The sequence below is a fragment of the Phasianus colchicus genome, chromosome 2, assembly GCF_987193195.1.
Source record: "Phasianus colchicus chromosome 2, bPhaCol1.hap1.1, whole genome shotgun sequence".
Lineage (NCBI taxonomy): Eukaryota > Metazoa > Chordata > Aves > Galliformes > Phasianidae > Phasianus > Phasianus colchicus.
In genome coordinates, this window is record NC_143437.1 from 52345792 (window position 1) to 52365600 (window position 19809).

The 19809-nt window shown below is 38.9% G+C and overlaps 1 protein-coding gene across 1 annotated transcript in view; it reads right to left on the reverse strand.

Moving 5' to 3' along the window:
• AIG1 (androgen induced 1) overlaps positions 1 to 19809 on the reverse strand; it is a 118881-nt gene that overhangs the window by 85348 nt on the left and 13724 nt on the right. The gene's annotated exons all lie outside the window — the stretch shown is intronic.

Below are 19809 nucleotides of genomic sequence, written 5' to 3' on the forward strand. Positions count from 1 at the left end.
GCCTGGAGTACTAGTTTGAAAGTCTCATTTTAAACGTAAGTGTTCATCTAACTGGGAGCCTCATAGTAAGAAGCAGGCCATCAGTAAGAAATACAAATAGCACATGTCCAGATTGTGAAAAATAAAATTTATTAAGTGCAGGTATCTGCAGAATTTAGACTACAGTAAGTACTGTAAGAAAACACCTCAGGACAGAGGACACTAATTTGGAACAGGGGAGGAAAGAAGGAGAGAGGAAGGAAGGAAATACCAAACAGATGTTGGCTACTAGAAAGAAATCCACAGAAGTGTAATGGTTGGATGGATTAAAGTACATTCCCTTCCTCAACGAACCTCATATAACCCAAATACTTGTAAATTCTGGCTGTAAAGCTGTGAACGACAGACATTCAAATAGCCCCTAAATATCCTGTCATCAGCATAATAAAGGAGCTGCTTGTAATTCTGCTGCCATTGCCCTCCCTTCCCCTGCTGTAGCTCCATATAATTTGCTTGATAAATAGCACAGAGCATAGACCAGCAACATTACAAAACATTCCCTGAAGCGATGAAATGTGACAGACTACTAATGTTGGACCTGAATATTCGGCTAGAAAAAGGTACTACTTCAAATGACTGTCTGAAAAAGTTACCAACTTCTACATAATTCCTGAAAAACACTGTAAATAAAAGTTGGGGATCCCTGGAGCTACATAATGGCACAAACTCCTTACGCACTTTTTCATATTATTTACTTGAAAGAAGCACTTAGTAGAAAAAAATCTTGCCATATTCAGCCCTGTTTTCTATCAGACAGATGGCCTATTTGGAGAGAAGGAATAGAAGCACTGATTATGTATTTGCTTGAATAAGAGGAGAGATTATACCATCTACTATTCGCTAAAGAGCGTGAAAGAAGGAAAAAGATTTGGGATAGGACTGGAAAAAAAAAGTATACCTAACAATAATGAGATCAATCTGGGTGTAAAGCAGTTTAGGCTGAGTACCAGGAAATAATTCCTAACAGGGAGTTCTACCAGACCATGAAATAGTTTCTCAGAGGAAGTGGTGGAAGCCTCATTGCTTGAGTCATTCAAACTGATATTGGACAAAACATTCAATAATGTACTGCAGGGAACAGTATTACGCTGGCTGGGCTTGGACGAGTGACTAATAGATTGTTTGCAGCTCTAACTATGATTCCCCGAAATGGTCTCTCTACAAAGTAACACAGACTCAAACAACCACACACCCACTTTCTGAGGGAATTGAAATTGTACATCCACTAATCAATCATAAACTGAACAGCTTCTCTCCCCATTATCCTCTTACAAACACTCTGTTTCAAGGGAAAATATAATGATATCATGGAGAATAACTGAAAATTCCTAAAGGGAAAGACAGTACCCAAACACTTCAGAAAGTAGTTACAAAATAAACTATTCTACAAAAAGACTACCAAAAAATGCATATAGAAAAGAGAAAATTATATATTTATTGAGAACTGTACATTCAGAGCCTGTAGCGTTCAGGGAGGAACATTTCCCACTTATTTGCACAAATTGCATATGTACAAGCACTAAAACACTTTTTTCTCCCTTTCTAGAATGTACGAGAAAATTTGTCTGACAATATGAACATTCGGGATTAGACTGAGGATGGCCAGAGCTCCATGAGTCTCAGGAGAATAAACTGAACAGCCAGATTCAGTAACAATTTACATCCTTTGTGGGTCTGGCATAAAGAAATTGTAGCATGCAGCTATTGGTTCTTTATGGTATGAAACAAATTTTTAAAGTCCACGCTCCTCAGTCTGAATGCTACAAAACAGATGTGAAAAGTTCACAGTAAGGGAGAAGAGACTCTCTCCAAGCAATATTCTCCAAATTACCCTGACATTACCTCAGATTTAGGATCATATTTTCAAAACAAGGGCCTTCTTTTGAAAATCTGCAGGTGGTGAATCTATACATGGAACAGTTCCAAACGTTAAGCAAACAAGTGAGTTTTTTTTTTCTTGGAAATGTAAGCCATAACAGCGCTTTGGAGGAAATATATTCCAATTTTTACCTCTAACTACAGGTTGAAGGAAAACAGTCATTAGAAAATGACAAATACAGATTTGACAGGAAGCAGCCACACCTTCCTTCCACCATGTAACAGTGATAGAGGCAGAAACTTGTAAACAGAGTATGGTAAAACAAGCAAATCATTGAAAAATGTACAAAATATTAACTTTCTCTCCATTCCATTTTTTTTCCACTGAAGTCTGAAGGGGCAAATGCTAATATACTCGATACTACAGTACCTTTAAGCTTTGATACACAATGGCAAGTAGTGAAAATGACCATTTACAGTTATTTTAGTACAAAACCCTAAGGAGAGAAAAAAATTGCTAAGATACTGCAGGAGAAAACAGCTAGGAATAGAAGATGAAACCAAGCAACCAAAAAACCTTCTCAAACAGTGAGATCTGTTCAGATTATGTATCAGAAAAGACTGATTTTATTGCACCTTATGAATAATTAGAATCAAGCAAACTCATCATACGTGTCTGTCTCCTTGAAGAAAACGAAGGTTTGCTTCAGTAGGACAGTTTTTCCACAAGATGTTCACCAAAGGATAGCAAACAGCCTCCCGATACTCCCCCAACTTGTTGGAGGCAACCTCTGAGGCTCAGTGTCAGAAAATATATTTCCTCATAAACCTTTCTTCAGGCCATGCAGACTCCTTTCTCCCCATGCTGTTGAACTCCACAGTGCAGATACAATCTGCACAACCAAGGTCAATGGAGATTCTGTCACCATTCTTAGCAAGGCAGAAAACAACTACTAAATTCACTGAATCTAGGATTTCATTGCCCATGGACTGAGATCCTCTTTCACACTAACTCTTGCAACCAGAAGCGTTCCTTAGACCTTGTGGTAGGAAAACTGGAAAAGGCTGTGGAATTACACACAATTCATAGGTATTTTTTGCTCTATCTGCTTTTGACAATGAAGAATTCACTCCAACAAATCATTTTAAAGATCACGAGCACTTACAAAATGTTTTGTGTACCACTCTGTGAAAAAAAAGCATCTGAGTAAGCTGTGAAACAGCCAGGGCAGCCGGAATAAAACCTGTGAGTAGCACTCAAAAAACCAGCAAGAAACAAAAAAATATGGAAAAAATGCCCATGCCTGTGCATAAAGTGCACATGGGCATGTGTGTGTGCATGCATACATTAGTACCTTTCCTACCCTGGTAAGCTTCCAGTGCTAAGATAAAAGTGTAATTAAGAAAGACCTCAAGAGTTTGCAGATATAACCCATTTATAGGAAAACTGTATCACTGAAGGCTGATACCTCAGGGCCAAGTGCTGCAGAGCCAACAGGGGGCAGCTCCAGCCCCAGGCATTGGGCACCTCTCTGGGGACTAGGACAGGTGGGAAGGTCAGCCCATGGTGGCACTGAACAGAGCCTGACAAGACAACCTTGAGCAACCAAATTGCTGGATGTTGTAGTTTTCTCCAATTCTGCATATATAAAACATGGTCTAACTTCCTTTTTGAACAACATGACTACGATTTACAGCCTCAAAGCATCTCCTTGTCACCTTGTGCCACTTTTGCTTTCTTTCCTCCAGCCTCTAGACATTATTACTTGACTTGCAAATATATTATGATTCAGCAATCAGGATGACTTTGTTTCAAGAAACTGAAGTAACTTAAGTCAAATTTTAACCCTATGTCCACCGTAAGCACAACTGGCTGGACTCTGTTTTGATATCATGCTTGGTTAGGATTGTAGAATATCAGACAGTACACTAGCACAAGTAGGCATTCCTGCATCCTATGAAAGCAGCTCAATGATCTGAAGTTGTGATACATTGAGCAAGTCCAGGTAAATAAATAGCAACAGGGTATCTTTGATTGAAAACACATCATTTGCAGGACTAAGTCACAGGCTGCAGCTATTTGTTACATCTGTTACTACTCTTGACTGCATGAAGCTACAGATACTTGTCTGCTGCCACCCATTGTTGCACACAGTCCTGCTGTTGTTAGTTTTGGCACTTCTCTTCCCCTATCTATACTTTTGTTAGTATTGATAGCAAGCAGATGATGGACAGTATGCAGTCAAGTGCTAAACCTTCATGTTGGAGAAGCCACTGACTTTAGATTAGTAAAAGAAAATCATTATGTTTGCAAACAACTGAAAGAAATGAATGAAATGAAATCTAGACATAAAAGTAAGAAGCAACAGCATTTGAATTATTAAAATACAGGTCAGTGTAAGATGTCTAATTATTAAATTTCCAACTAGTTAAATTCATGTGCACCTTGGAATAGCATTAGGAGTTATGCACAGTCTTTTTTTTTTTTGCAAGGAGTGGGAAAAAAGACGCATTTTAGAGGCCAGAGACAGAAGAACAGCATCACTATTGAAGGGGAAATTCTTTACAGAGAGAGTGGTGAGGTACTGGAACAGGCTGCCCAGAGAGGTTGTGGATGCCCTGTCCCTGGAGCTGTTCAAGGTCAGATTGGATGGGGCCCTGGGCAGCCTGGTCTAGCATTAGGTGGGAAGGTTGGTGGCCCTGCATGTGGCAGGGGGTTGGAGATTCATGATCCTTGAGGTCCCTTCCAACCCTGGCAATTCTGTGATTCTGTGAAGTTCACTGACTGATGGAGGCTGGGGCAGACAGTCAGTCCTCCTATCTGGGGAGCAACCTTCTACACTGATGCCAGCACCACGGCTGTGTTGGTTTTGTCTGTCAGAGCAAATTTCAATAGTGTCAAGGCCCATGGACAGAGAATGTAGCCTCTGCCCATCAAAAGCTAGCCTGAGAAACCAAATGCAGAGCATACAGACAAAAAGGAATGGACAAGGGAAGAAAAACAGTCAGTTAAGAGAATACTAAATGCAAATGCTATCTACTTTATTCTGAGTTGCTTCATGGTTAGAAATCTTGAAATACGTTTTTCTCCTTTCTCTTTTATTTACATAAATTAGAACTTTAACTCGACCAGTAAAACACTGTACTTACTCCTATCAGAAGAGCCATTAGAAATTTGCTAAGTGCACATATTTTACACTGATGGACGACGTTATAAATATCTAGCATTGCCCTCATCCAAAACAATGACTCATGTCTCCCTTTACAGCCTTCAGTTGGGGGTGGGCTCCTGTCACCAGGATGTCACATAAGAAGTCTAGTCCTTACTCGGAAATGTAACTTAATTTTCATGATTTAATCATATGGTGTGAACCAGAGCTTATAAAACATGCCCAATCCCTTACCATATGATACATGCTCGGGGACTGTTTTAAATATCCTTTACTTTCCACATAACTCCTGTAGTGTTTTCCTCTGAAGCCCACCAGGATTGCTCAAGGACAGGGTTTTAAGCCAATGAGATTTTATAGGCACACAAAAGAAATGCAATCATTATGCATGGGAAATAAACCTGTTTAACTCTGGGGTCCAGTTTTTATAGGTACTACATCATTTAAGCCCAAGTACTTAAATAACTACTGTGGAATAGGGGACACAGCTAAGTTAAAGAGACCTTGTGTTTCTAAGAAGAAAGACACACTGTAAAATTCTACCTCTTGGAACACGTGATGTGTTTTTATCTGTACAGACAGAAAAACCAACTTTTTCTGTAAACTAGAGCAACTTAAATAAGAAATTAGAAAACCAAAACAGATGTGGGCCCTTAAAATGTAATTTTTATAGCACTGCCTTTCAGCCTGTGTTAGAATTCACAACTGCCAGCAATGAAATAAAAACAAAATTGAAATATAATACAGTCATACTGGATGCACCACTTCCTTTCTCTCTCCACCTACCCAGAGAAAAAACCCTTACCTTATAACACTTTGGAGAGGTTATATCTCAGATCATTCTGTCTTAATGTGATTCCTGACTTCCTTGCAATATTACAAGTAGTCTCCTTAATACCGTTTCTATTTCTATAATGACATTTATAATTCCTTACTACAACAGACCGAGGTGAAATATGTTAAGTATCAGAACTGTTTGGTAAGGCTTTAATTTTTAAAGGCAAATATATATATATAATATATATACACACACACAAACACATACGCACACATATATATACTTTTTACAGTGCTCCCAACAACAACAAAAGCTGCTCAAGTGGACAACAACCGAGACAACCATGTTAAAGTACTACTGTATTTCAGTTGTGCTGCATAGATGACATTTCCAACGTGATCACAGCATGAGAGACCATTTGCCATCTGCTCAGAAGTGCTAACAGCGTGGAGTCCGCTACCACTATCAGGTGAAGAGATGAAATGGACAAACATATAAAGTAGTATCGACAAAAATCTGACTAAATGCTCAGAGAGAGTTAAATTTTCTCAAATCTTCTGTGTTACTTTCAGCTGTGTCATTCCTCTCTAAATTCATGTTTTCCTTCTTCCTCTAAAAACTATAGGCATTTTTCTGGATGCTTTTGAGTTATAGATGCTTGAATATCTTATTTTGATTTTAACTAATACACTCAAAGAAGCAAGTTCATTGAAGCAGCACTGAAGAAATTATTATTCTATTTTTATCCTTTTGATTTTAAATTGTTTTGACTGAACTCATTTTCTAATAATCCCCATTTTGTTCCTTACTCTTTTGCATTGTGTATAGAAAAGCTGCCATTACTACTTTTTGTATCCTGATTATAAGACAGTATAATTTTATTAAACTTATGTAATCAATTCAGCAAACATGTCTAATACAGTTTATTCAGAATAGATTATGATTCTATTAGGTTATATCTTTTATGTTTCTCTTTGCTAAAGCTTAATCTTATTAGGATTATACTGCTCAGAAGTCTATGTCATTATTTTGGCTTAAATGCTACTTTTACACATTTCAGCATGATGGGTACAGTCTCTGCAGCAGCGGCCTTGCACTCAACCAGCAGGAATGGCAGCTCTCTAGACAATGCTTGGGATAGCTAGCTGAGACGCTAAGACTTGTTCTGCAGCTGTCTGTGCTAAACTGAGCTTTAGGATAAGGTTTCTGATGGCTGGAAAGTCCCTAGAACATTATGGGTTAGCTAATCCCAAAAGAAATTAAATTTTATTAAGTACAGAAGTTTCCCAAGGAAATTTCTTGCTTAAAAGTTCATAAACTTCAGCACTGCAACAACTTTTTCATGTTTAGAAATACTGTTTGAAAGCCACTAGAGGGAAGCAATTTTGACAGACAAAATTTGAAAAAAATATATAGAATCTTTAAAGCATGACAGTGGCTGCTTCTTATATTTTTCCTTTTTTAATGAGTAAGGTAATTGCTGAACCTAGAAAAGGCAATAACTGATATATCTCAGCAACGTAGTTTCAGAGTTGGGAATGTAAATGGAAAAGGCATTACAGTCTTCTGAGACACAGCAGCCTCAGCTCTCTCCTAGCATGTCTGCAGGAAATAAAAGATTTTAATCCCTCTGCCTTCTGAGCACTGCAAAAGCAATAATGAATGACTCCTCATGGCAGTCCAGCAAGGTGGGCTATTAAGTCATACTGTCTCAGACCATTCTCCCTCTCCTTAGGGAAGACATGGGAAGGAAACATTATGCCACCTCTTCATACATCCAAACTATCAGTGACACACAAATTAAGTCAGTCATCGTGAAAAACAGCTTAGACTGCAGCAAAGTGTGCTGTTATTCAAGTTCCACTTAGGAGAAAAAAAAAGAGAGGCCATAATCCTGTACAGTAATTATGAAACACATGGTTAAATGAAAGGTTATCTAACTTGCTGTATTGTCCTCATAAGTGAGACTATTCTTTACAAAACATTTCAAGCAAGGCAATATATGTTATAAAGAGCAGCACTTCATGGGGAAAAAAAAGGAAGCGTTCATTATCTTACATCTCTAATGAAAACATGGGAAAAACCCTGACATAAACTAACTGTATTAAAATTAAATATTAGAGGAAGGTTGAGTGTTAACTAGGTGTGTGGCATGTCAACTCTGAATAATGGTACTTCCCCACTCACATTATCTATTGCAAGAATAAATCTCAAAGAAAATCAAGGATTTGTTTCCCTATGGCCCATTGGTGAAAGCGAGGCACAGAGCTGCTCAGTGTCATGCAACAAGCCGGCAGGGAGCGGGAAGTGAACTCGGAGCCCTGATCTCCAGGCAGCTCTCTGACATTGGATCACACTTTTTTCTGTGCGCCTGCACTCCCACTTACATTACAGAGTTATTTCACTGCATGCAAGGAAAGCACTCCTGGCTTTCTTAGAGAAGTAGCATGGTCAGTTTCTATCCCTCCATACAAAGCCATACGACTGCTGTATAAATTCACTTTTCCCCTCACACAGATCATGTTAGTCATAACTAAGACCCTTTTTTGCCTTGCTGTATCTTTCAAAGCTTTCTAATGGATAAATAATCTAATCCTTGTGCCAACCAACAAGAGTCACCAAGTTCAGAAATAAAACAGTTTTGAAGAGCTTGCACAAACAGTGATTTTGAGCAACGTTAGCACCGAAGAAAACTTTTGTATTTTTCCTTTCACTTGTTCTACTCTGCGTGAGTGTGAGTGGCTGCAAACTGAGCGTAACATACAGTATCCCTGCAGTATCACTGGACAGAAGAAGCACAGTCATCCCATCCAGAGCCATCTCATCTGCTTCCTTCAGACTGTCTTTGGAGGAAGGTCCTGATGAGCAGATGGCATGGAGCCCTGTCTTGCCTTACACACTGGTGAAGGTACACCCCCCCCCCCCATCTAACTCTAATCAACAGTTTCCAAAGTAATCTTTTGGACATTACTATTTTTATTTTGTTTGTTACTTTTTATTTCACTTTCAAAAGGAATATAAGGGATTAACTGGAGAAAAGTCTAAAAGCACATCTCCCTGCACATTTTAGTTAGCTGTTTTATATCAACTACCTGACATCACACTAGGTTCCAAATTTATCCAGTTTAGATTCTGTCCACTCTGTCATTGTACACATACTGATAATCAGAAGATAAACTTTTCTTTCTCAGTAAGTGCCATAATTTTAACAATAAGCTGTCCCTTATCCTTCTCTGAGAAACAAAAGGCCTAAATGACATATCTTGTGGTAGTAGAGAAAGCAGCGGATTACTACAGAAAAGAAACCTTTGCTTGGACAGTGACTGCGTTTTGGATTCCTTGTAGCAGAAGAGGCACAGAGCAGTACGTTGCAAAGCACCAGCCTATAGATGTTGGAGTCCAGCACAGAAAGAACAGCATCTATCTGTGCCTGTGTAGAGACACAGCCAACTGGTCAGCTGGGCAGATCCCATCAGGAAATGCACAAGTGTCACGTATCTTCCACTAAACCTCTCAGCACTCTATGACCGATGACTCCACGCCGCAGATAGGTGTGGTGCCCTCTGAACTGCGGCTGTAATCGCAATGCAGCTGGGGATAAGGGCTGTGCTGTACACACTCCAAGCTGAGTCACCCAAAGAACTCCCTGGGCAGTCCCGGGAACTCCCCAGACAAATTCTGCAAGAGGAGATAATGAGCAGAGCCCACATTGGCCCCGCCAGAGGTCAGGGGATCGATGGAGCCCCAGTCCAGCGTGTCTGACAGATGAGGGATGACGTGACAGGGCTGGGGAGCCAGGGAGTTGCAGCAGCACTGGAACAGCCCAGGCGGCCCCGGCTCTGTGCTCATGCAGGAACTGATGGGCCATCAGGCACTACTTGTGTGCTTGTACAAGTTCTACACTGGATGGGGCAATTCCTGCATGCAGCAGAGATGATTTCAGCTAGTCAATAGTCATGCATGTACTGGAGTGGTGACGTGGGAGCACAGCTGTTGCAGGGGCAAATGCAGTGGAGTCTCCTGTCACCACTGGGACAACAATTGGCCACACTGTCCCCAGCAGTGACAGCATTTACACAGTAGTGTTATCTCATACATAATATCCGCTTAAATCCTTTACACATGCACCAGTGTTTGCGTAGCATGGACCAGAAGAACCTCTGTCAGAAATTAAGTCACAATCAGATTTAAAGCATTAGCCCAAAGCATAAGGACATTTGTCCAAGTAAATACATCTGGCATCACTGTCAGACTTTATGTAAGGTACCCATAATTTTGACTTACAGAATACAAGCTACTTTCCCAAAATATCCACTAAATAAGCACATTCCAAGATCCTGCCCCCTCATCACAACACAAAATTGCTGGTTACACAGATAAAGTTCATATATATTGGTGGGTTGGGGCAATGTCCATTTATTTATAATACAGCCATTATCCATTACAGCACCACACACAGACACCAATGGCATGGACTAAGCACTTTCCGTGTTCAGATGACCAGTAAACATGCAAACACAAAACTTGCACACAACAGTCCCTAATCAAAGAAACTGATCTGAGATGTTCAGATCTGACTTAGAGCAAGGCTGGGTTGTATTCATCCTCTAGCTGTTGATCAGCTGATCAGCCTGGAATCCTGGCTCTGGGACACATTACAAACTTGACATGATATGGTCTGAGCATGGATCCCAACCCCGAAGCTCTCCTGCTATAAAAGCAGGGCCAAGTGCTATACACTCAGCCAAGATGAGTCCCCCCTGAACACTGCCTGAGAACAATTCTGTGGACCTCCTCCTCCTGTGTTTAGGAAGACTTAGAGTGGCCTGTATCCAGAAGGTATGATGCTGCACAGGGTATTCTGACACCTGGATCCTGACTGTGGAACTTATAAGAGAGGAGCACAAAACTGAATTTTCAAAAACCAGATCTGTAACAGTGGATGGAAAAGACAAATCACAGAATTGCGGAATATCCTGAGTTGGCAAAGATGCACAAGGATCATCACATCCAACCCTCGGCTCCACACAAGACCACCCAAAATCCAAACCCTATGTCTGAGAGCATTGCCTAAATGCCCCTTGAAGTCCATCAGCTTCGGGCTGTGCCCACTGCCCTGGGCAGCCTGTTCCATGCCCATCACCCTCTGGTGAAGAACATTTTCCTAACACCCAACCAGACCCTCTCCTGATACAGCTCCACACAGCTCTCTGTCACCAGAGAGCAGAGCTCAGCGCTGCCAGTCCACTCCTCCCACAAAGAGCTGCAGGCCACCATGAGCCTTCACAAACCCAGGGACCTCAGCTGCGCCTCATACACCTTGCACTCCAGAACCTTCACTGTCTTCATATCTCTCTCTTACATTTTCTGATAGTTCTGTGTCCTTCATATATTGTTGTACCTCAAACCTGCACCCAGTGCTCGAGGTCAGGCTGAACAGTACAGAGCAGAGTGGGACTATCCCTTCCCTCAACTGCCTGGCAATGCTAGCTTCCAGGCAAATTCCAGTGCTGTTGATATCAACTTTTATGCAACTCTAAAAGAACATTATGTACTAAGAGATGCATCTTCTATGCACCCATTTCAACCCAAAATGAACTTAAATTATAATTCCTGTTTCAAAAAGACAAACATTACTGACCATGCCAGAGTCTAGAAAGTCCATCCTTTCTGCTAAAGTGTGCCAATGTAAGATAGAGTCCACAGATGTCTTTGTGGCTTATGCTGGGGTCCCAGTCCTTAGTTCACATTCCACATGGGAAATATAATTGCTAAAAAGCTTTAACTTTGGCTGAAGCAAGAAATAGAAACCAGAAATCAGGACTGCTTTCTTCTGTCTCATCCTCCTTCTCCACAGAATACGCAAATGGAACAGAGACACTCTTCTAGCACAGCTCTCTGAGAATGTTCAATCATTCTGCTTTTAAAATACTCTGCCTAGGGGAAAACCTCTTGATCTCACTGCAGAATTCGTATATAATATTTCTTAAGGTATTCCTGAAAACATAAGCAACACACATATCAGATGTCTTCAACTTCAAGACTCAATCAATTTACCTTGTTCTTCCCATTCTCCTTAAGGGAAGAGGCATGGGTGAGCTCTGGCCGTGTACAAAACTCTGTATTATTCTGCTGTCAAGACCAGACTCTTTGACTTCTCCACTTCTAATTATAAACACAGTTAGGTACTGCAAGAGTCAGCCTACTTAACCACGAATACTGTCAAAACAGATAATGTCTCAGTGCATTACAAACTGGCTGGGTGCTTAGCCTTTTGACTTCAAAGGTCCTCTCCATCATAGCTCAAGAGTGTCTTCTATCCACTTCACAAAAGTTTTGACAACAGATAAAATTGTGATATGACTATATGGATTATATAAATCAGATTTGTTAATTGTTCTGTTTGTTAAACGCACTTAGTTAATAAATGTGATGCCAACTTTGCAAAAGCAATACTTTACCACTTATACAAGGAACAGTTGCATGAGAAATTGTTTTCTTTGTGTATGTAGGGAGCATGTGCGTCCACAGGGGGATCAAAATTAGTATTACATTTCAAGGAGCAAAGTACTAAGTACAGTAACAGTTACAGCACTGTAACTGTTTTTATGAGGCCCATGAAATTTTATTTACCTCAGTGAAGGTATTGCTTATATCTGCTTCCAAAACATCCAAGTTAGAAAACCGATGGCGTTTAAGTGGTTTAATACGAGTTAATAAGCCCATTAAAAAAACTGTAATAAAATCTACAACAAATATAGTAAATCTAATAAAGGTTGGAAAGCATTGCCTTTTGATAGGAGAACACTGAAACAAAACAATAACCCAGAAAATATACATTGGCTCCACATTAAAATACCATTGTTTTTTTTCATATAAAATTATATTAGTTAATCTTTTGGAGGGAAATATAAATTAAATACTGCTTTGATTTATAAAAGGCTTGACATCCACGTGTTAACCTGCACATATGCACGCATAAAATGAAAGCACGTTCTGTTGCTATAGGAAAGAATTTCTTTTACACAGGCAGCTTTGATCCAGGTATGGATTTTGATAAAATATGTATTTAATTTAAAAGCAAAATATGATATAGTATAATAATGCAATACGATTATCATTAATATAAAACTATAAACCAGGTGTTTATAGCATCTGTATTCATGCAAAGATAAGGTGAGCACATTGCTACATAGTCAATTTGAAAAGCAAGAACAAAAAAGCAACAGCAGAAAGGAAAGCCACATATATTAGCCATGTTTTTTCTATCACGTGCTAAATATGATTGAAAATATGCTAAAAGGTAAACCATCACATAACAATTTCCATATTGTGTCTTTAGTTTTTTTAAAAAAACAATCATCATGTATCATGGTATTAACATGGTGTTACAGCATAAAAACATCTCTCTACTGACATTCTCCTCATCTGTATTTTGTGGGGTTTTTTAAGAGTTCATATTTCCCATGTTTTCAGACTTTAGATGAAGACATCGTAAAAGGGGCTTTTGACTCTGTAAACCACATCTGAAGAAATCAAAACAAGAATCAGAAAGGATCTCAGGTGCTTCACTTTAGCTTTGTCCTCAATTCAAACAACTTAGCCAATTTGTATTTATTTTCCTTGTAGATGTAAGGATGGTCAGCTTCAGATGGGGATCTTCTCTTTGGTATTATCCTACCTTTACCACCTCTTCTTTTAGAGAAACTAGAATCTGCTAAGGGATCAAAGAGATGACCTACTTTCTAATCTCTGTCTTATATATACAATTCTAAATGTTGCACAAGAAGAGGAAACTATGTGGAACTGTCATAAACCAGCCTAGTTAATGGTTTCAGTGTATATGACCTGGAAATATAAATCAATTGTATACTGTAAAATGTCTATCAAGCTAGAGAGTTTTAAAAACACAACAGAAAATCATAAATCTGGGACCAAGTGCTGGCTATATTTAAAAAAAAGAAAAACACAAAACCAGTTCAGTCCTTAGAAACTATAAAATGTGCTTCTACATTCTTCATTTTTTCATTCTTCTTAATAGTAATCTTTCTCAGAGCTCTGTTATTAAAGATTTTTCTTACAGATCAACACATTTATTCAGAGCAGAGAGAGCTGTGAGATTCAAGACTAAGAAATTCCCTATCGGTGACCATTCTATAACAAAGCTGGAATAGTATACCTGTAAACTTCAGTGTCTGCATAATAGTGGTGTGGCTCCTCTTAAAACACTCAGTAGCACAAACGCTAGCTACATATTGCAAGAACTACTGAAAAGCTTGGATGTGTTGTCCATGCACATAAATGAATCAAAAAATACACTATCAGGGTAGATGACAGATTATGAGCACGCATGCCACATTATCACCTGACCAAGAATCAGGATTATCAACACTGATATTTTTAACAGATAACATGATTGAGCAGTTCTAAAACACAACAGAAAGAGATGGATGTGTAATTGTAGAAGAGCATTAACATATTGAAGAATGGAGGTTTTCAACCTGTTAGTCAGCATGCAGCTTGACAACACCTTAGGAAACTTGGGCCAGTGCCAAAATATAACCTGAAGAAGGGACTTGACTAGATGACCTGGGTTCCCCTCCAACCAGAAGGATGCTATGATGGCATCAAATCAGGACACTCATCAGGGAAAGTCCTTAGTCATGCCAAAGACTGTGAAATTTCTTCTCTACAAGAAAAACACAAATGTATGTCTTGAATGACCATATCTGATCATGGCATCTTTAATGATTCTGAAGTTTCTATACTATTTACTGACTTCCTACTGTCATTATTAGTTTAAACTTCATATGAGGACACAGGTGCAGACACTACAGCAAAGGTACTTGGTCTGTACTCTGCCGGTGAACAACATAAAACATTACACCATTTGGGGGAAAAAAATTAGGGGACTTGCATCGACTGAGGATTTGAGCTAACATTTGTATAATGGGTTATTACTAACATGCACCAGGTAGCATCTGATCGTATACTTATACAGAAACAATAATAACAAAACTTGAGATCATTCTATGACTACAATGGCAGCAAAAACTAGCTAGGCTCAATTCACCCATCAGGTTTAAGACAAGCAGTTTTGCATGTTTCAGCATGTTTCTGTCACTGACACTCAGAGCAAAGACAAGCAGCTGGCTGCTCCATTGCCATTTACTGTCAAACAGGTCAGTATGTTCTCTGACTGTTCACACAGTAACACACCAGTACTGCCTTTAAAAGCTTCTGTTCCATTTTTTCAAATATAATCACAAGTTGATCTCTCACTTCTCTTGTGCCTGCCCAAAATATGCTTCTATCTCCATGAAACCAAAAGATATTTAAACCAATTGTTTTGTCTTTTGCATGTAATTTTACACTCTGCTATTTTCCAGTCTTATAAGGAATTCCTATATCCTGTGTCCAACTTCTGGTTCACATTAAGGTGATGCCACACATTCTTTGCTGAAGTCTTCATCTTGGTATGTTGTTCTGGATCTTTCTAAGCCCTGATGCCAGAAGCAAACTGATATCAATTCAACTTTTACCAAGATCAAACATTTGTTGATTAAGAAAAGTCACTTACCTATAAGAAATTCTTCACTTAATTATCTGTCAGACAACTCAGAATCACAGAATCGTAGGTGCTAGAAGGGAACTCCAGAGATCATTGAGTCCAGCATCCCTGCAACGTGGGCCCCCTACAGCAGGCAAATTTGCAATGAAATGCAGCACTTACGTATTTTCTTGAAAAAACATTATTGAAGTTCTACAGCCAGCCTTTCCAAGAGTTACTGGCATACCACAAAAGTGCTTATCAACCTATAGAATGTTCTATGGACTTGAATTTCCATAGGTTTTTGGCACCTGTGTGCAGTCTAGACAAGATGCTAACAAAGGAGGACAGAAATGTTTTCTTTTCACTTTGTGGAGTCATTTGTCAATGAAAATGCAAGAGACAAGAACGGGATATGTATGTGAACTTGTAGTCAAGCAGTTTTTTTTGTTGCTGGTAATGGCTGAAATCAAAGCTTCACTTTGTCTTGGGATATTAGTCACCTTAGAGATGTACATTTCAAAAATTGACTAGTCTCAAAAGAAGTCTGTCATTCTTCATAGTTGTTCATTAAAATTAAATAACAGAGAAAGGATCCTGAATATGAATGCCAGTTACAGCACCCTAATCACATATGTCATGGTCTGCAAAGATACATTCAAGCAGAAAACAGAATAAGAACATGGAGACTGCAGTAGGGAGGAACTGGTCTACTCTCTCTTCCCTGATAAAAAGTCATGGCCCACATATCCTAACACACATGCTATTTCAAAACAGCATTTATTCACATTCTCAATATACATTCTGTTACATTTCCTCCTCTCTTCGGCTCTGCAGCACGTTCTGAGTGGGATCTCATGAACATGCAATCTTCCTCAAGCTATCTACTCCACTGATGTCAGTGGGTGTCTAACTTTAATTGCAGCAAAGCTTTTGAAATATCCCACTTTTTCTAATCATATTTGTTATTATTAAATGAATATGCAAAGTCTACACAATGTATTTTCAAATGAGTCACTCTGAAGATCCATAACCAAGTCTTATATGCCCTATCATGTGAAATTTATTTTGTTGTCCTTATTTTTTCATTGACGTTCAGAACATTTGATAAAATATATCCTGGTATATATATAATATATATTTTATATATATATACATACATATTATGTATACAGTATATACAATATATATACAGTATATATTTTATACCATTATATATTTTTATAAGATATATACTGGTGCCATATCCTACAAATTAAGATAAAAATATATTTAAGACAGTTATACAGTATTGTATTTCTGGTTTATTGGAAGAAACTGTGAAACAAATTTACAGATGGTTAAGTGTTACAGCAAAGTACAGATCCCTTTAACATTTACAGTTTAGACTTCAAAAGAAACTGAAAATGAAACCCACTACACATCATAATACAAGGTACAAAACACTGGTAAATTACCGTTTGTTATACTTGATGACATTTTCCAATGAAGCAACAGTAGCTAATTTTATTGTCACATTTTACAGATAAACTGAGCACACAGTTTACAAATTGTGATGAGATGTGAAAATACAGAAGATTCAGGAACAAGAAGACAATAAAAACTCCTGACTACATTAGACTAGTTGAATAATCCTTTTGACCTTGACAGAAGACAGTTGGAATAGATTTGTCAAGATTTGAATACCTGCCTCCTTTAAAGACATCTTTGAAAGGCCATACTGAAATATACACAGTCCCAAATAAGCACCATTTGCTTTCTCCTCCTGCTGATAAAGGTATGCCAACATGGTAAGTCTACCACGGAAAAAAATAATTTTCAGGTGGTAACAGAGCATAGTTACAGACCCTGGCAACTCTTACAAATCTAAGAATCTGCTTCATGTTTCAGTTTGTCTATTTAAGAGATTAAACATGTATTTCTAATTGGTATCTGCTTCATGTGAGAAAGAGCCTTCATCCAATCTAATCATCAGTCTAATGTTCTATTCTCTTATATGTTCAAACTTACTTACATCTACATACTAAATGAAGATAAGACAATGCAATCCAGAGGCCTGAAAATGGGATGAAGAATGCACTAACAAAGCTAAATTCTCTACTCATGTGTAAGAGAAAAGAACAATAAATCTAGCGTAGTTTCCAAAGTAAAATTGTCAGAAGAAAATCTGGACTATGATTAATCAAGAATATAAACACCTAAAATTATTTTGCTGCCATGATTGTTTACTACTAATTAGGCTGATAATTTTTTCACACTCCATTTGCAGCAACATCTTCTGTTTGAAGTGTTGTAAAGATGTTGTGTTTGTCCAATACAGAAACAAACACTTGTAAATTTCCCTTTTTGATGGTTCTATACTTTGATTAATTCAAAGTGAATATTGTCTTTTATGACTTCAGAAAAAATGGCTTTTAGATATTTATGCAATTTCCTACTCTTGAGTACAGGAAGAAATGGTCATATGAAGCATTTGATGACAGCCAACTTTGGCTCTTGACATTGTTGACCTGTGTCACGGTTGAGACAAGACAAAAAAAAATTGTGGACAAGTCATGTTAAGTACAAATCTTGATATTGCTTCCTTTTGCTGCTGAGGTTCTTCAGAAAATGCACCAATTAACTTGGTGAGTTGTAAAAGGTCTGAAGCATGCTTGGTCTACAGATTTGCCAGAAAAGAGGGAAGGAAGGGTGTTCATCATGGAACTGGGTCAGATGAAGCTTAAAGCTCAAATCGGATAAATCATTTAGGATATAGATTTTCAAATGATAAAAATTTGAAAGCTGCTGTCGTATGATTAGATGTTAAAATAGCAGCTACTCCCAAAATTAAGTGTATCTGGAAGCTATCTACTATGCTTAACTGCAGTCCTGCGGAAACAGATACATGACCTTATCCTGGTGTCAAGTGGAAGGCAGTCTTCAATGCTGGGGACGCAGTATGAGTCATGGCCTACAGCAGAGTGAAGCAGATGACACCAAACCTTACTCCATTATTCTAAAACTTATTACTAGGGTTCACTTGATCCTTTTTGATATCCTAACATATTCCAGCACATGATTTTGCATCTTTCTTTTTAGACCGATTCTCTTTAATTAAGTCAAAGACCTTTTTAGGCCACACAGCCGAAGGAGATACTTGGAAATTATTCAGGAAAGATTAATTTCATGCTCTGGTATGGGAATGCAAAAAATGTACTCATTATAAAATGTGCTTGAAAAAATCCTTTTAAGAAAAAGAGTAAGCCATAAATCCTTACTGTCCCCAAAGAAAGGTGTTAATTAATGAGATGATCAAAAATTGTAAACAGAAAACATAAATCTAAAAAAAAACTATAAAAACCCAAAGAGTTTGTGTATTGACTTGACACATGTTCCACTTCAGCATGCCGGCACACTACTTTTTATTGGACTTTTGTCCTCCTTTCCTTCTTATATAATCGCAAGAGCAGTTAGCAGTATTCTGCCTTTATCACTCAAAACCTTTGGGCTACAGCTGGCATTGCTTTTTTTCCTCAAACAAGGCAATACCCTCATCAGCTGTGAAAGCAGGATCCCTGTTCCTGGGATCTCTCAGAGGCTGCAGTGGTGGCTGCCTGTGTTCATGAGCAGGGACAGAAGTGTACCCAGCCCAACCCTGCTCTCCTCTTGCATGAACACAGACATCTGAGAACCAACTGGCAGACTGTGTAGGCAGTGCATGGCTGGGAGGACTCCCTGGTCTGCCCACAACCACCCTCCTTTCCCCCAAGTGAGCTGGTGAGCTGCACTGCATGGCCCCTCGTCTATATGCCAGCAGCACTGCACACGAATGCATGTCACACAGAGGCTTGAGTGTTACATAGCTGCAGACCACAAAATACACTGATAATATGGGCATATACAAAATCAAAAAGACAACCAGAAACATTCCTCTCTGCAGAATGCATACAACAATCTCATCCCTGCTTTCAAGAAGAAACCCTCACATGCAAGGGCCTGATATAGGAAAACAGGACCATTATTAGTGAGGCTTGGGGACGGAAGAAATATTCACAACACATTTTTTGCAGACTCCTCCACTGCAACTCCCTGACCCTTTACAAATTTTTAAACAAATAATGAATAGTAATATTCAAGAAAAAATTGTCCTGGACAAGTAAAGCAATAAGCCAGGGTCATGAAACGCTTTCCTCATATTTCTCCCTCCATTCAGATCTGCAGCTCCATGAAGACAGTAACACAGTAAACAAGCCTCCTCCTCCTCAACACACTTCAAGTCATTCTTCCCACACACAGCTGCCACGATCATGCATATTTCAAAGCCTCCATCTGGGCTTGACAACTGTACCTTCCTCTCTTCCAGCCAAAAGAAATACACATCCTACTCAAACATGCATGGACGGTATCATGCTGTTTACTTCAGAAGAGAAGCTGCCGCTGGTGCTCCACAAAGTAGGTCAGGTGGGTGGAAG